This window comes from Myotis lucifugus, unplaced genomic scaffold, assembly GCF_000147115.1.
Source record: "Myotis lucifugus unplaced genomic scaffold, Myoluc2.0 scaffold_3361, whole genome shotgun sequence".
NCBI lineage: Eukaryota > Metazoa > Chordata > Mammalia > Chiroptera > Vespertilionidae > Myotis > Myotis lucifugus.
This window is the reverse complement of record NW_005874409.1, coordinates 1-16027: the sequence shown is the minus strand read 5'-3', so window position 1 is coordinate 16027 and position 16027 is coordinate 1. Positions and strand designations below refer to the sequence as shown.

The window sequence follows — 16027 nt, the reverse complement described above, 5'->3', positions numbered from 1 at the left end:
TGTAGTTTAACAGTCTGTTTGAGGCAACTCTGCCTCTGTATCTATTATTGTTCAAGAGTTTATAATGGTCTCTATTATCCATGAATGAGTGAGATCATGTGGCCTTTTTCCTTCATTGACTGGCTTATTTCACTTAGCATAATGCTCTCCAGTTCCATCCATGCTGTTGCAAATGGTAAGAGTTCCTTCTTTTTTACAGCAGCATAGTATTCCATCGTGTAGATGTACCACAGTTTTCTAATCCATTCATCTACTGATGGACACTTAGGCTGTTTCCAGATCTTAGCTATGGTGAATTGTGCTGCTATGAACATAGGGGTGCATATATCCTTTCTGATTGGTGTTTCTGGTTTCTTGGAGAACATATTTGCCAACAGTATATCTGATAAGGGCCTAATCTCCAACATTTATAGGGAACTCTTACAACTTAACAAAAGGAAGATAAACAATCCAATCAAAAAATGGGCAAAGGACCTAAATAGACACCTTTCAAAAGAGGACATTCAGAAAGCCAAGAGACATATGAAAACATGCTCAAAGTCGCTAATCATCCGAGAGATGCAAATCAAAACAACAATGAGATACCATCTCACACCTGTCAGAATGGCCATCATCAACAAATCAACAAACGACAAGTGCTGGAGAGGATGTGGAGAAAAAGGAACACTCGTGCACTGCTGGTGGGAATGCAGACTGGTGCAGCCACTATGGAAGACAGTATGGAGTTTCCTCAAAAAACTGGAAATGGAACTCCCATTTGACCCTGTGATCCCACTTCTAAGAACTGTATTTTAAAGGACAGGATAGTAAATAAATGTTATAAAATGGCACAAGAAGTGACAAAAAGAATGAGGGAACCATTCAACACAGGTTTGATAGAAACTGATTGAGGAATTAAGTGGAATTGGTGTCCACTTAATATTCTCCATACAATTGATTCTGTTTATATAGGAAGTGCCAAAAGCCAGGCTATTAAGTAGCAACTTAATTTGAAAACGACAAAAGCAGTCCATGTTGAGAACACTCAGAAAGATGTCTTATGTGTGCACATGTGGAGGCATTCACACACACACACAACAAAAAATGTTTAAAACACTAATATATTTTATAAAACAATGAAATGAAAGGATGAGAAAGCCTTAAAGATTTGCATTTTGTTGTTGTTGTTAATCCTCACCTGGGGGTATTATTTCCATTGCTTTTCTGAGAGTGTGAAAAGGAGGGAAGGAGTGATGGAGGCAGAGGGAAGGACACACACACCCCAACTGGGAGCAGGGAGCGAACCCAAAACCCTAGTACAGCCCTTGTTCGAGAATCAAACCTATGATCCTTTGGTGTGTAGATCAATGCTTTAACCACGAAACACACCTGCCACGGCAGAGACTTGCATCTTTAGTACTCTTACCATATTTTTGAGATGACTGACAGTTCCTAAGGTCATCACACAGGCTAACTGAGTGTCTTTTCTTTCCACAGTGATGGACACAGCAGACTCCACCTCAGATGAGCCCCTTCCGAGAGGCAAAAGGAGGCAAGATCTCCAAGAGATGCTGAGAGAAGTAGGACTGGCAGTTGAGTACTGGTTGCCAAAGCTGGAGGAACAGCTGGGTGTGATCTATGCAGAAGCCTTACAACACATTGAAGAAGAAGAACTCCAGAAGCTGAAATCCCAGGCACAATATCCCTGGGAGAAAAGGGCTCTGGAGAAGCTACTTAACTCAAATAGCCTTTCAAAGTTACAGGAGTCTCAGATGAAAATAACAGAGGAGGAACAGAAAACGTCAGAACAGGCACTAAAGGAGATAAGAGACTTGCATTCAGAAGAGAGGAAAAGACAAGAAGAGGCAGGGAGGAAAAAAGAGGCAGAGCTGAGGCAAGCAATGCAGATTCCCAAAGAATACTGGCCACACCCTGAGAAATCCTTAAGAAAAGTGATGGAACACAGGCAAGGACAACTCAACATCATGGAGGGCACACTGTCTCACAGGCAAAACCTCCCAGATAGAGATCTGGTGAGATGGGCATCTGGAGGGCTGGCCCTGCAGGGAATTTACAAAAAGAGCTCCCATGAGAGTTTTCTAGAGACTATAGAAGAGCTAATCAGTGTCCCCAAGGCGTTCTTACTATTAGGCCCTCAGCACAGCATTCAGATGGTAACCAGGGAATTTACATCCTCTCAAGAAGAATCCAAGTTCACCCAGATGACAGAGAAGCTGGGCTTCAGTGTAATTGCCTCAGCCAAGGGCGGAGTTTGGGGATTTAGCGTGGAAGCTGGTATGGACCACAGCAATCATTCAGAATCCAAGAAAATCCGACAATCACGTTCTGAGACCTCCTATTTCTGCTCTACCAAGTTCAGCTATGTCCCACTTGCCTCCTGCCACTTTCCCAGGGATCAGCTCCAGTTCTCCAAGGCTGCTCTCCAGGAACTGAAATGCATTGAAGACCTTCTGAGTCAGCCTGCAGATCCAGACAGATTCCCCTTGCTAAGGCGCAGGACTGAAGATTTCTTCCACAGGTTTGGCTCTCATGCTAACCAGGGCCCTCTGCACCTGGGAGGAATCTACTGGTGGAAAGCCACTTCAGAGGGTTTCCAAAGTGAGAAGCTAAAAGAAGTAAAAAAGCTGTCAGCAAATGCCCTGAATGGTTACATAAGGGGCAGCGTCAGTGTCCTTGGAGTGAAAGTTGCTGCAGGTGTGGATGGGTCACACTCTAGTTCAGAAACTAACACCAAAAGCACAACCTCTCAAAATCTCCAAACTGATGTCCAATTATCTGTGGCCCAGACAGGCGGCCCACCAGAAGCAAATGGCTTTCTCCAATGGAAAGCTGGCCTAGTTGCCAGTAATCAAACCTGGAGTGTCATCGACCGGGGCCTTCAGCTGGTGCCCGTTTGGGACATCATCCTCTCCAACCACAGAAATGATTTTAAGGATCCATGTCAGGTGGCTAGCTTACTGAAAGATAACTACACTGCTCTGACTGGCCTCACTGCCCAGATCCAAGATGGAGAAGAGTTACTGAGAATTGAGAAGGAGGCTAGGGTTTTCCTAGAGGATGTGAAATCCTGGGAGGTATCTGACCCTGAAGAGCAGCTTAAAAAACTGATAAATTTCAAGCAAATGTTGAGTCAAAAAATAAAAAGTTATGACACTTGGGTTAACATATGCCTTACAGATGAGGGTCTGCAGAATTTTCTGATAAACACTGTTAACTTTTGCAAACAGTATTCCATCTATGCAACTAAGTTTATTAAATATCAGTTGCGCAGCCTATTGGATCCTCACATCTACAGAGTGAATCACTTCCCTCAGGCTCATTCCATCATGCAGTGGGTGTTCCAATCAAAGTCAGAAGAAGAGCACATCAACATCTCCCAATTTTCTGAATTAATTCAAATCTTGAAGAAAACCCACAATGACCTCAGGGAAGTGATGGCCAAATCTGAGTCTGCAGAAACAGTGGAAAAAGCTCAAAGAAAGGCCACTTATGAGGTCACTTTGTCTCTCGGCTGCTTCTTGAATTACCTCCGAAAAACAGAGCAGCCAGACACACAGTTCTTGCTACTTTCCATTGCAGCTGGTGCAGGGTATCATGTGGTAAACAGTACGTTTCAGTATCTCTTGGGGTGTGAGGATTTAGACTTCCTACTGAATGAAATGCAAACTGCCCAAGATAAATACCAGGAGCTCAAAAATATTTGCACCTACAGAGCTCAGGCATTCCTGGTGCTCACAGGACTTTCAGCTACTGTTGGAGTCGCAGCTGTATCTCCAGAGGAAAAAACACAACGCTTGGCATTACTAAGGCATCTCCTGGGCCAATGTTTGTCAAAAGAAGTTGTCCATGTCCTCTCCAAACCTGGAGCAGATCAGGATTGGGAAAACCTAGAGAAAGACTTGAGGTTGCTCATTGATGGTAATTATGAAGCCACCATCTCTTCATTGCAAATGGATGAAATAAGAAAAAACTTACAAAGTATTTTCTATGAAAGGAAAGAACCTCATGAACCACATGATAATAGAAATAGCAAATGGGAAGTCATAGAACATACAGCCTTCCTAAAATTACTTCAGTGTCTAGGCCTAGAACATTACTACCCACAAAGGATGAGCAGAGCTAACTTCCATCTGATCAACAAGATTTCTGTATACAACACGCAGCCAAGCTCTGAAAGGGAGCTTCCCTTATATTTCCTTCAGAAGTTACAAGTGATGGATTATGGGCTGAGATACCTGGTCTTCAGAAATGATGAAAACACACAGAATCAATTCTATCCAAGTGCCTCAAATCAGGAAAATGAGGCTTTTGACCCATATGAAGACTTGTTTGAAGACAGTGATACTAATCCTTCAGATACTAATCCTTCAGATACTAATCCTAGGCCCCATATTCACCCTATGGATATTCAGATGGCAATTCTTCACTGTGCAGATGATTTTGCCAGACAATATATTTTCTCCAAACTTTCCATTTGCCAGTTTGCACTCCCTCTTCTCATACCTAATCCCTGCAGTTCTCAAATTGAATTCCCTCTCTGGTCTCTCAGGCAAATTAGAAGGAGCTGGCAGGAAGAAAGGAAATCACCAAGAGAGAAGATCAATTACAAGAATAAGCAGATGTGTCATGTCTCTACCCCCATTGTGTCCTTTATAAGAGTTGGAAATGGCTTCTCTGCTTCCAAATCTCAGATCATGAACTGTCTTCTCAGTAAACATAAACATGATGTGTTTTTCCACCGACATTGCAGAGGGAGCACCAAAGACTGTCTCTTGATGGAAGGAGTGGTGGAAATCTGCTGGTTCTGTCCTGGGGGGGAAGATGATGACAGATTTGACAACTGTGTGACCTTCACCAATCTCCATGGAGATGCAAAGGAACATAAGAAGCAACTCATCTTCCTGCAGGAGGTCTCTTCTCTCATTGTTGTCCTCATGTCAACTTCTGATGACAATAAAGAAAACCGAAAAATTGTTTGTGATCTGAGTCAGTCACCAAGACCTTTGATTTGTTTACTTGATAATAAAGAAAATAACATGACCAATAATTCTAGCCAAAAAGTGATCATTGGTATCAGGAACAGAAATGAAGCAGAATTAACAGAGGAGCTTGCTACTGCAATTAGACATTTGCTGGAGTTCTCGTGCACAGCTCTTAGCTTAGAGGACTGTACCCCAATAGCTCGCAAACAAGGATTTCTTATTGATGAAGACAAGAGAGACTGCAAGGAAGCCAAAGAAAACGCAGAGGTCCTGATAGCTCTACTGAGATACTTAAATATATCTCAGGTGAAGGAAAACTTACTGCCCCTTCAGGGACACCTGTGGCATCTGTGGTGTAAAAAGGACAAAGAACTCTATCATCTAAGAGAAAGAGGGAATCGAAGCATTGAACAACATAAGAGTGAGATTGAGACAGAAAAACAAAGAATACGGAGTGAACAGTTGACCAGAGCCTTTCCTCTCAATGAATTAATGTGTTCTGTCCTTGAAATTCTCCCATATCATTCAGAAATTCAAACCACACACTACTTTTTGCAATGGCTAAGTGTGTTTTTGGACAATCTGACTGCAGGACACTTGGAAAAACTGAATGAAAAGAAAAACAATTTGTGGTCACTGATACAAACAGAAAAGCAAAAGGCACCAAAGAGCACTGACCTCCAATGCTGGCAAAAAGAGATAGAAGCTATCTCCACAGAGATTAGTGACTGTACATTGGGAATTGAGCAAATTCTCAGAGAGGTTGGCCAGATCTATGAAGCTCTGGAAGAAGCATCTCACACTGAAAATTTCCTTTATCACTCCCTTGCCCAGATTGCTGCAGATCTGATGATATCTGGTGTTCCCATTGAGCTGATGGATGGCGATGCTTCATATGTGCCTCTAAAGTGGGTGGCAGCCCTTTTTGACAAGGTCTCTGAGAAGCTTGGAAACAAACGGCTGTTTGTTCTCTCTGTCCTTGGCCTACAGAGCTCAGGGAAGTCCACCCTGCTGAATGCACTTTTTGGGCTGCAGTTCACGGTCAGTGCTGGGAGGTGTACCCGGGGGGCCTACATGCAGCTCCTGAAGGTGGAGAAGACTTTCACAGAGGAACTGGGCTTTGACTTTGTGCTTGTTGTGGACACAGAAGGCCTTCGGGCCCCAGAACTCAGTAGTAAATCAAAAAATTGTGACAATGAGTTGGTAACCTTTGTCATTGGACTTGGAAACTTGACTCTTATTAATATTTTTGGAGAAAATCCATCAGAAATGCAAGATATTCTACAAATATTAGTTCAAGCATTTATGAGGATGAAACAGGTAAAAATCTCCCCAAGTTGCCTTTTTGTTCATCAGAATGTGGGGGAAGTGACAGCTAAAGACCAAACTATGGAAGGAAGGAAGCGGTTAGAGCAGAGACTAGATGAAATGGCAGCAACAGCAGCTGAGCAAGAACAGTGCTCAGATGTAACCCGCTTTGGTGATATCATTAAATTTGATGTCAATACTGATGTCTTCTACTTTGCTCACCTCTGGGATGGCAATCCCCCAATGGCCCCCCCCAATCCTCGCTACAGCCACAATGTCCAGGATCTGAAAAGGAGAATTCTCATGGCTGCCAAACAGGAGTCTAGGGGAAGCATCATGAAGATATCAGATGTGAAATTGCGAGTTCAAGATTTGTGGAGAGCCCTTGAATGAGAATTTTGTTTTCAGCTTAAGGGACACTCGAGAGGTCATGGCCATGAGCAAATTGGAAAGCATGTATATCTCCTGGACCTGGGAGCTGAGGAGTCACGTGCTACACTTGCAAGCACCAGCTCATCAACCAGATTAAGAATGGGAAAATCCAGAGAGTCACAGCAAGCACTCTTGAGGCTCCAGTTACAGAAAAATATAAAGCCATCAAGCAAGAACTTGACAAATATTTTAAAGAAGATCCAGATAGTGAAATAATTATACAATGGAAAGCAAGTTTTGAAAGTAAACTAATAAACCTTAAAGTCACTGATTTTTGAGAGCAAAAATAAAGCCAAAGAACATATCAGTTACAAAAAGAATCAAGAAATACTAGATAACAAAAGGTCAGGTTATGAAAAGGAATTATTGGAAAGAAGCCGAGCATTGGCTTTAACTGTAAAGGATAAAGAATTGAGTGAGAAAGAGCTGCATGTCAAATTCAATCAACTTTGGGAAAAATGGGTCTGTGGTGTGACCTCAACTCTCCCTCCAGTCACAGAGCCTAACATAGATGTGGATTCTGAAAACATCCTTTTGGACTATTTTAAAAATAAGACAGACATGGTGAATATACTGAAGAAAAAGTCTAGAAAGGAGTTTGAAGTCAATTACGAAGAACATATCAAAATGAGCAAAAGGTTTGGCGTATTACCAAGGAACTTAGAAGTACATGATGAAGAGTCCATAAAGAAAACTACTGACCACATTATTTCAAGATATACTGAAACTATTAAAAACCTCCAAGGGCAACAGTGTGATTACAATCCAAGTTATTTCCATGAAATCCTGAACATAATAGAAGAGCAGGTGAAACCTGCACCCACTGAAGAAAGATACACGTTTACAAGTAAGTACAAAATTGACTTATCTTTGTGTTTATTCCAAAGAGCATCTGAGAATTTTGAAGAGATGCATAGGGCATTCAAAAGAGCAAATGACCCTGTAAATTATTTGGAAAGCAAGAAAGATGATTTCTTCATGAGTTTTAAGATCTTTTGTCAAGGAGCAACCACAGTCACAGAATTTGTTGACTTTCTATTGCACAAACTCACTCCTGCTGTCTCCAACACGATTTGGGAAAAAATGGCCCCTAAAATTGCTGGGGTCATGGTAGCTACCTGCCCAGCATTCAATGGAAACAGGGCTAACCTGGAGAAACACGTTCTTATCTCCTTGGCAGAAAACGAAAATTTTGATGATCACTGGGAGTACATTCATAATCCCGAATCAATTTTTAGGAAATATATTCAAAACCTTATTAAAAATTATTGTTTAGACCAAAATAACAAAATAAAAACTTTTTTAAAAACAAGTATAGGTGACATCAAGAATGCCATCCTCTCAGCTATTCATGAATCCACAGCAAGAGCTAAAGATAAAAGCAGCACTGTGTCTGGGTGGTTGGATTTGTTCTGTGATCACCTGGGGAGTAACTTGAACTTCCCACGAAAAGACTTGGTAAGCATTGAACACCAGGAAATAAAAGATATTGAGTTTCTCAAAGAAGCCATGAGTGAAGCTTTGGATGATTTAATGATCACATTGGAACAGAAGTGTTTGAGTAAGCCTGTAGAAGACATGGTTCCTGAAATCCAGAACATGCTCTCTGAACATCTCTGTGGCTGCTGGAAACAGTGTCCCTTCTGTGGAGCAATTTGTACAAACATGATCCCTAACCATGATGGAGACCACGGTGTTCCTTTCCACCGTCCTCGGGCTATCAATGGAGGCCAATGGGTTAACACAGACCACTTTAACATTGACTACTGTACTAGTTTGGTTGCAAGTGATTGTTTATTTATTTGGAAAGATGGTCATGAAATCCAATTTAAGTCCTATCGACAGGCAGGAGGGGAATATGCCAAAAGGAGCATCACCCCAGACACATACACCCAGACATACTGGAAATGGTTTGTCTGTCACTTCAGATCAAACCTAGAATAAAAATATAAGAAAAAATATATAGGTAGAGGTGAAATCCCTCAGGCATGGACCAAGATCACAAAACAAAATGTGCTTGATGACTTGAAAAAGCAATAATACTCAATGCCCACAAAAGAGTACCAGAATCTAAACAACAGTCACAGTACCTGAACAATCCAAAAATACCTCTTCCTCACAATGAGAAACTTTATTTCCATTTTTCAAATGAGAAGGCTAAATATAAATCAATTAACATTTCAAGAATTTAAGACAGAGAAGCATCTAACAGACTGTCAAACTTCAGAGTGAAGGCAGGGGAGGGCTGGGTTGGCAAGTGGGGAGAGCGGATAAGAGATCAACCAAAGGACTTGTATGAATGCATATAAGCATAACCAATGGACACAGACACTGGGGGGTGGGGGTGAGGGCATGTGCCTGAGGGTGAGAGAGGCCAGGGATAGGTCAATGAGGGGAAAAAAGGAGACATATGTAATACTATATGTAATACTTTAAACAATAAAGAATTTTAAAAAAGATTTTAAGATTTCCTTTCTTTTTCTGTATCTCAATTTCTTCTGGTTGAAAAACAAATTGCTAAAACTATATGAACATACAATAAAAATCTAACAATATCTATTTAAAATTCCTACTTCATATTTTAAGCTATTATTCTGAATGCTTTTTATTTTTAAACATATAATGTTTTATAAAGTCCCAGACAAAGTTGTTTTCATAGAGGGAAATCAAAAACTTTATACATAGTTACAAATTTCTATAGATTAACTATATGGACATTTCAAATGCATATACAGTTCTTAGCTGGATGCTACAAATTACCTCTGAAATCTTGAGAAAAAAGTTACTAACCCTTGAATGGAAAAATATTGATGGAAAGATGATCCCCAAGCATAGTGATATTTAGACATATTCTGTTCTGGGAAATAATAACACAGACTTGACAGAGCCTGTATCAATTCAGGAAACATTATTAAGCAAATATAGAAAATAAAAATTGAATTATTGTTTCTCTCATGTTGATATCACCCTCATCTTCTCTGGCATCTTGGCAGTTCCCTGTGCTTGCTGAAAAAAATTAAGGTCCATAAGAGCTTAGGTATTCAAAGCCTGGCATTTGTAAAAGCTTAAGAAGAACTGGCTTTTGGAACAATGTTTATGAGCAGGTGAAAAGGGCCACTTTAATCAAGGCTGTCAATAAGGTCAGATTTCATTATTCTATTAATAATTTTAAAAACTATTCCTTTAAGAATAAGATAGCAAAGAATATACAGTTTTTAGATTCTGATTATTTCAATAAGATATTCTTTTATATACTAAAATGTAAGGAAATGCTTATCTCCAAAATAGGCACCTTTGTGACTTTTCGCACTGTGAGTCATAGGATCATAATCAGAAGACAAATGAAAAAGTCTCTGATGGTAACCAAGAATCTGAGAGAGGAAAGAAATCACCAATCTGCAAACCTACACCTTCTGCAACAATGACTTATGCTAGGTTCTCAAAGCTCATGACTTAAAGTAACCTCGATACTGTGGACGAAAGTGGCTACATGCTGACCTGACAAGCTCAGGGGAGGCTTGCAAGGCAGTCTTGCAAACTCAGAGACCTAAAGTAACCACAAAGGATGGTCTGAAATTAAACTTTAACTAAAGCAGTTATGGTGGGCAGTTATGTCCTAGGCCTGTATCTTCACTGACAAGATCAACTTTTATCCTTACTGGGCCCATTTGCCTTTTTGCCTCTAAGGTAACATACCCTTGAAATGTCTGGGTAACTTGTAACTTCCCTTCTTCTGGAGCCCCTGGGGCACAACCAAATGTGCTAGGCACCAGGACAGATACTACAAATTCCTTCATTATCATGTTAATTGGTTCTGCACCCACCTAAGTATGTGTCCCTCATTTTACATTTTATCCAATCCCAGGGGTTTCCCTGCTTTGCTTTATCCCTCCTCCTTAATCTATCACCAATGAATTTCATGTAACCCACCTATGTTCCTCCTTTGATTGGAATCTATAAATACAAATGTAACCCGCCATTCTCCAGAGCATTATCTCAATTCATTGAAGTTCTGCTTCCCGACATATGTCGACAGTTTGGCTCAAATAAACTCACAAAAATTCTTTACAGGTTTCAATGGTTTTTTACATTAACAATACAAAGAAAATATCTTCATGTTGGACATAAGAGCATCCATGTCTTTCCTTTACAGGCACACTCTCTATCCCTCCATAGCCAGTGTAAACAATGAACAGAAGTAAAAAAAACTTGCATGTTCAGAGCTGGGAGACAGTGCTGATTCTGCTTTGAATCCCCAAAGAGTTTCAAGCATACTCTCAGTTTGAGGTCAAATGACGCCTGTCTCCAAAAGAAATCCTTGAACAGAAAAATTACAAGGGAAACAGGTGTCCTAGAACAGCATAGTTTCCCTTTTGTTCTCTGGAAAACAGTCTCAGTATGATTTGGAAGGACCTCTTACTATGATCATATTCAAATTGTGACAGAAATAGAATCCATTGCATAACATGGTGCATGGCTCTCAGAACACTGCACCCCTAAAAACTGCAATGTTCAATTAACATTTGCTGAATGCTTTTGTTATTTGTTTAATGAATCTAGAATGGCCTTTGAGAGGTATCATATGTCATATATTAACTTTGATTTTCAATCTACAATTGTTGTCCATAAATAAAAATCACCTTTGATAAATTCCTCAGACATTTAAGCACTGTGATTAGTAAATAAAATTTAGGCCAGAGCTTGTGCCTCTGAGGTAGAGTGGTCACAATATGTCTCCAACTCATTCCTGGGTTTCTATCCATCACCTCTCAAAACCTCTGGTCACACACACTTAAGGAGATGCCCACCTTGCTGATGTTGTGCATGGAAACATGTGGTCTTCAGGGAAAAAAATGCTGTGTGGCGCTGCCATCAAGATTTCCCTGTAAGGATCAGCCATATACCTGGCACAGACCACTGTGATGGGGGCACAAGGTGGTGAGCAGGGCCTTTGTAAAATCCCTGAAGCAAAAGTGAGCAGCCAGCTGGGCAGCAGCTAATGCTCTGGGACATGCCTGACCCCAGTCTGTAGCCCCTCTAACCTCTCCAGACAGCCTCCAGGGTGCACAGCAGATTGTCAATGTCCTCAAGTTGAACCCTGAGGCGATCCAAAAGAACTAGAAGCACCTATTCAAGGTAAACACTAAATCTGTAGGCAGCTCCTTCACCTGCAATTAAAAGTGGTCTCAGCACATATAGATCAGTGGAATAGAATAGAGTCCAGAAATTAGCCCAACCCAATATGCTCAATTAATATTTGACAAAGGAGGCAAAAACATACAATGGAGCCAAGATAGTCTCTTCAATAAATGGTGTTGGGAAAATTGGACAGATATATGCAAGAAAATGAAACTAGACCACCAACTTACACCATACACAAGAATAAACTCAAAATGGATAAAGGACTTAAATGTACGACAGGAAAACATAAAAATTCTAGAAGAATCCAAAGGCAACAAAATCTCAGACATATGCCAAAGCAATTTCTTCACTGATACAGCTCCTAGGGCAGTTGAAACTAAAGAGAAAATGAACAAATGGGACTACATCAAAATAAAAAAGCTTCTGCACAGCAAAAGAAACCATCACAAAACACAGAAAACTCACTGCGTGGGAAAACATATTGCCAGGCCAACGTCATATTCTGATAAGGGCCTTATCTTCCAAAATTTATTAGGGAACTCATACAACTTACAAAAGAAGATAACAATCCAATCAAAAATGGGCAAAGGATCTAAATAGACACCTTTCAAAAGAGGACATTCAGAAAGCCAAGAGACATATGAAAACATGCTCAAAGTCACTAATCATCTGAGAGATGCAAATCAAAACAACAATGAGGTACCATCTCATACCTGTCAGAATGGCTATCATCAACAAATCAACAAACGACAAGTGCTGGAGAGGATGTGGAGAAAAGGGAACACTTGTGCACTGCTGGTGGGAATGCAGACTGGTGCAGCCACTATGGAAGACAGTATGGAGTTTCCTCAAAAAGCTAGAAATGGAACTCCCATTTGACCCTGTGATCCCACTTCTAGGAATATATCCCAAGAAACCAGAAACACCAATCAGAAAGGATATGTGCACCCATATGTTCATAGCAGCACAATTCACCATAGCTAAGATCTGGAAACAGCCTAAGTGACCATCAGTAGATGAATGGATTAGAAAACTGTGGTACATCTACACGATGGAATACTATGCTGCTGTAAAAAAGAAGGAACTCTTACCATTTGCAACAGCATGGATGGAACTGGAGAGCATTATGCTAAGTGAAATAAGCCAGTCAATGAAGGAAAAATACCACATGATCTCACTCATTCATGGATAATAAAGACCATTACAAACTTTTGAACAATAATAGATACAGAGGCAGAGCTGCCTCAAACTGATTGTCAAACTGCAGTGGGAAGGCCAGAGAGGGTTGGGGGGCAGAAGGGAGGGGAGTAAGAGATCAACCGAAGGACTTGTATGCATGCATATAAGCATAACCAATGGACATAAGACACTGGGGAGTAAGGGAGGGCAAGGGATTGTCAAGGGTGGGGGGTGGGGGAAGGACACATATGTAATACCCTTTGTAATAATTATTATAATATTTTTTTAAATAAGAATAAAAAAAAAGTGGTCTCAGCAAAGATGCACCTCTAGGAGGAGGTTACAGTCTAGGCCCAGGAGGGCAAAGAGAGAGAGAAGAGGCCCAAAGTGTGACCACTTGGCTCCCACCCCACTCTTCCTGCCACCTCCAATTTGTAGCTAAATGTCTTTTACACACACACACACACACACACACACACACACACACACACACGAGATTCAGAGGCTGTGCTGCTGTGCTGAAGAGATTCAAAAACTGGCATGAAATAAATTGAAACATATAAAAGAGTATGTAGGAACTGGGTGTTTTGCCATCAAGGAGGGATTGAAATGAAAGGAGATTACAATATCATTGGGTTGGGGTCACTGAGGGAGAAGTCCTCAAAACCAGTGGAGTAGGAGAAATGGAGTCAGCAGGAAGGAGCATCACAGGATCACCATGAGTAGGAGGCACTGGGTCCAGGTGTAGCTCACAGGATTAGAGGCGGTCAGACTTGCTGGTCAGTAGAGACAAGGTCAATGGATTGGGACTCTAAAAAATGATTGAAAGTAGGGGACATAAAAACAGGAATTGGGGTTACCACATCCATAGATTTTGGGGATTTCCAGAGTAAGTTAAGCAAAATATCCCAAGTGCAGTGAGAAAGAAGGAATCAGAAGGCCTTTAGATAAGGGGCTAGAAGGGTGATGGATTTTAAGACAAAATCAAACCACACAAATAAGATGTAAGTTTCTTAAAGGAAGATGAAAACTTGCACTGCAATGTTTTTATTTTAACCAAAAGCACCTTTATTTTCATCTTCAAAGAACTGTGGGGGTTTTTTCCATGATAAACATGATTAATTTATAAAGATGGCCTATACATTGCCTCTTCAAATCATTCCCCTTTAAGGAGAAATTTAGCTTCATATAATCTAGACATGGAAAGGTGTGTTATTGATTTTTTTCCTAGAGAAAGGAAGGGAGAGGGATAGAGGAATAGAAACATGGATGAGAGAGAAACATCATAAATCAGCTGCTTCCTGCACATCCCCTACTGGGGATTCAGCCCACAACCCTGGCATGTGCCCTGACCGGTAATGGAAAAGCCGACCTCTTGGCTCATGGGTCAGTTTGTAATCACTGAGCAACCCTGGCTTGCCTTGAAAGGTTTAAAAAAATAAATTTATATTTTGTTGTCATTATAAGACAAAACAGAAACTAGCATAAATTAAAGGAATCCATTCATATTTAGATTCTTCTCCTCCAGGAACCAGCATTGTTACATTATTTCCATTCAGCAAAATCTGGTCTAATTTAGTAATCCTTCTTCCTTCTGGTGTAATTTCATTAGAAAAGTGGTTCTCAACCTTGGCTGCACATTAGAATCACCTGGGAATCTTTTTAAAATCCTGATTTCTGGGCCTCACCCTCCGGAAATTCTGTTTCTTTGTTACGAACGGGTGTGCCCCCCCCTCATAACAAAGAAAAAGAATTTCTGGAGGATGAGGCCCAGAAATCAGGATTTTAAAAAGATTCCCAGGTGATTCTAATGTGCAGCCAAGGTTGAGAATCACTGCATTAGAGGCAGCAGCTGCATTGGGTAAGTGGTAGCCTTAGCCACCCTGGCAGCACTGGCAGTGGTCTGCTTGCACTGAGAAGTTTTGAAGTAGATCTTTCTCTCTCTTTCCCAGAAGATAAAAATATGAGAAAGCCCAGGGAATGGGTGTGTTAAGGATTAAATCTTTGTGTCCCCACATAATCAGGGTCAGATGAGTTCAGGAGGGCAGGGCTCTCATGATGGGATCAGTGGGATCAGAGAAGAGACACCCTTTTAAGAAAGAGACACCAGATCTCTCTCTCTCTCTCTCTCTCTCTCTTCCCCTCTCTTCCTCTCTTTATCTCTCCTCTCTCCTTCTCTCTCTCCCTCTCACCCCACCCAACACAAACATGCATAAGCCAAGGAAAGAACATGCAAGTGCACAGCAAGAAGGTAGCCATCTGCAAGCCAGGAAGAAAGCCCTCACCAGGAACTGAATCAGCAGCATCTTGATCTTAGATGCTCTAAAACTATGAGAAATAAGTTTCTATTGTCTAAGACACCCAGTTTATGGTATTATGTTATGGCAGCCTGAGCTGACTACAACACGGTGTGTTTAAAGATGACCTCCTTAAGCTTTGGCATGCTCTTCCATTGGACTATATATAAAAAAATAATGAACATACCATTTTTCCTATTGCCTAAAAATTGTAATTCTCCTTAATCATGTTAGCCCTTCACTAGGTCTCAGAAAGCCATTCAGCCATTTAGAGTAGTTCTGTGCTACGTAAGTGGACAAAGAGTGAAGAAAAGCTTGCATACTATTGCTGACACTGGCATGATAATAACTAATCTGCTGTCTTTGCAGTAGTAGTAGTGCCTGTGAAACCTTGGGCATGTAATTTAATCTCTCTCTACTCAAGTGCGCTCTCTCTCAAATAGTACATTTCTCATATTATTATTGGGGAAAATAAATGAATTGCTATATAGAAGCATTTAGTACCATCTACTGAGTAAGTATATTCTAAGTTATTATAATGTTACTAGTGGCCCGGTGCACGAAATTTGTGCATGGTGGGGGGGGGGGATACCTTAGCCAAGCCTGCACCCTCTCCAATTAGGGAACCTTGGGGAACGTCCAACTCCAGATTAGGCCAAGGGGCTGTGGGCCTAAACTGGCAGTCAG

The 16027-nt window shown here is 40.9% G+C and overlaps 1 pseudogene; it reads left to right on the top strand.

Annotated features, from left to right (window-relative positions):
• Window positions 1-1478: 1478 nt before the first annotated feature.
• On the top strand, window positions 1479-8868 carry LOC102438813 (annotated as a pseudogene).
• The last annotated feature ends 7159 nt before the right edge of the window (window positions 8869-16027 follow it).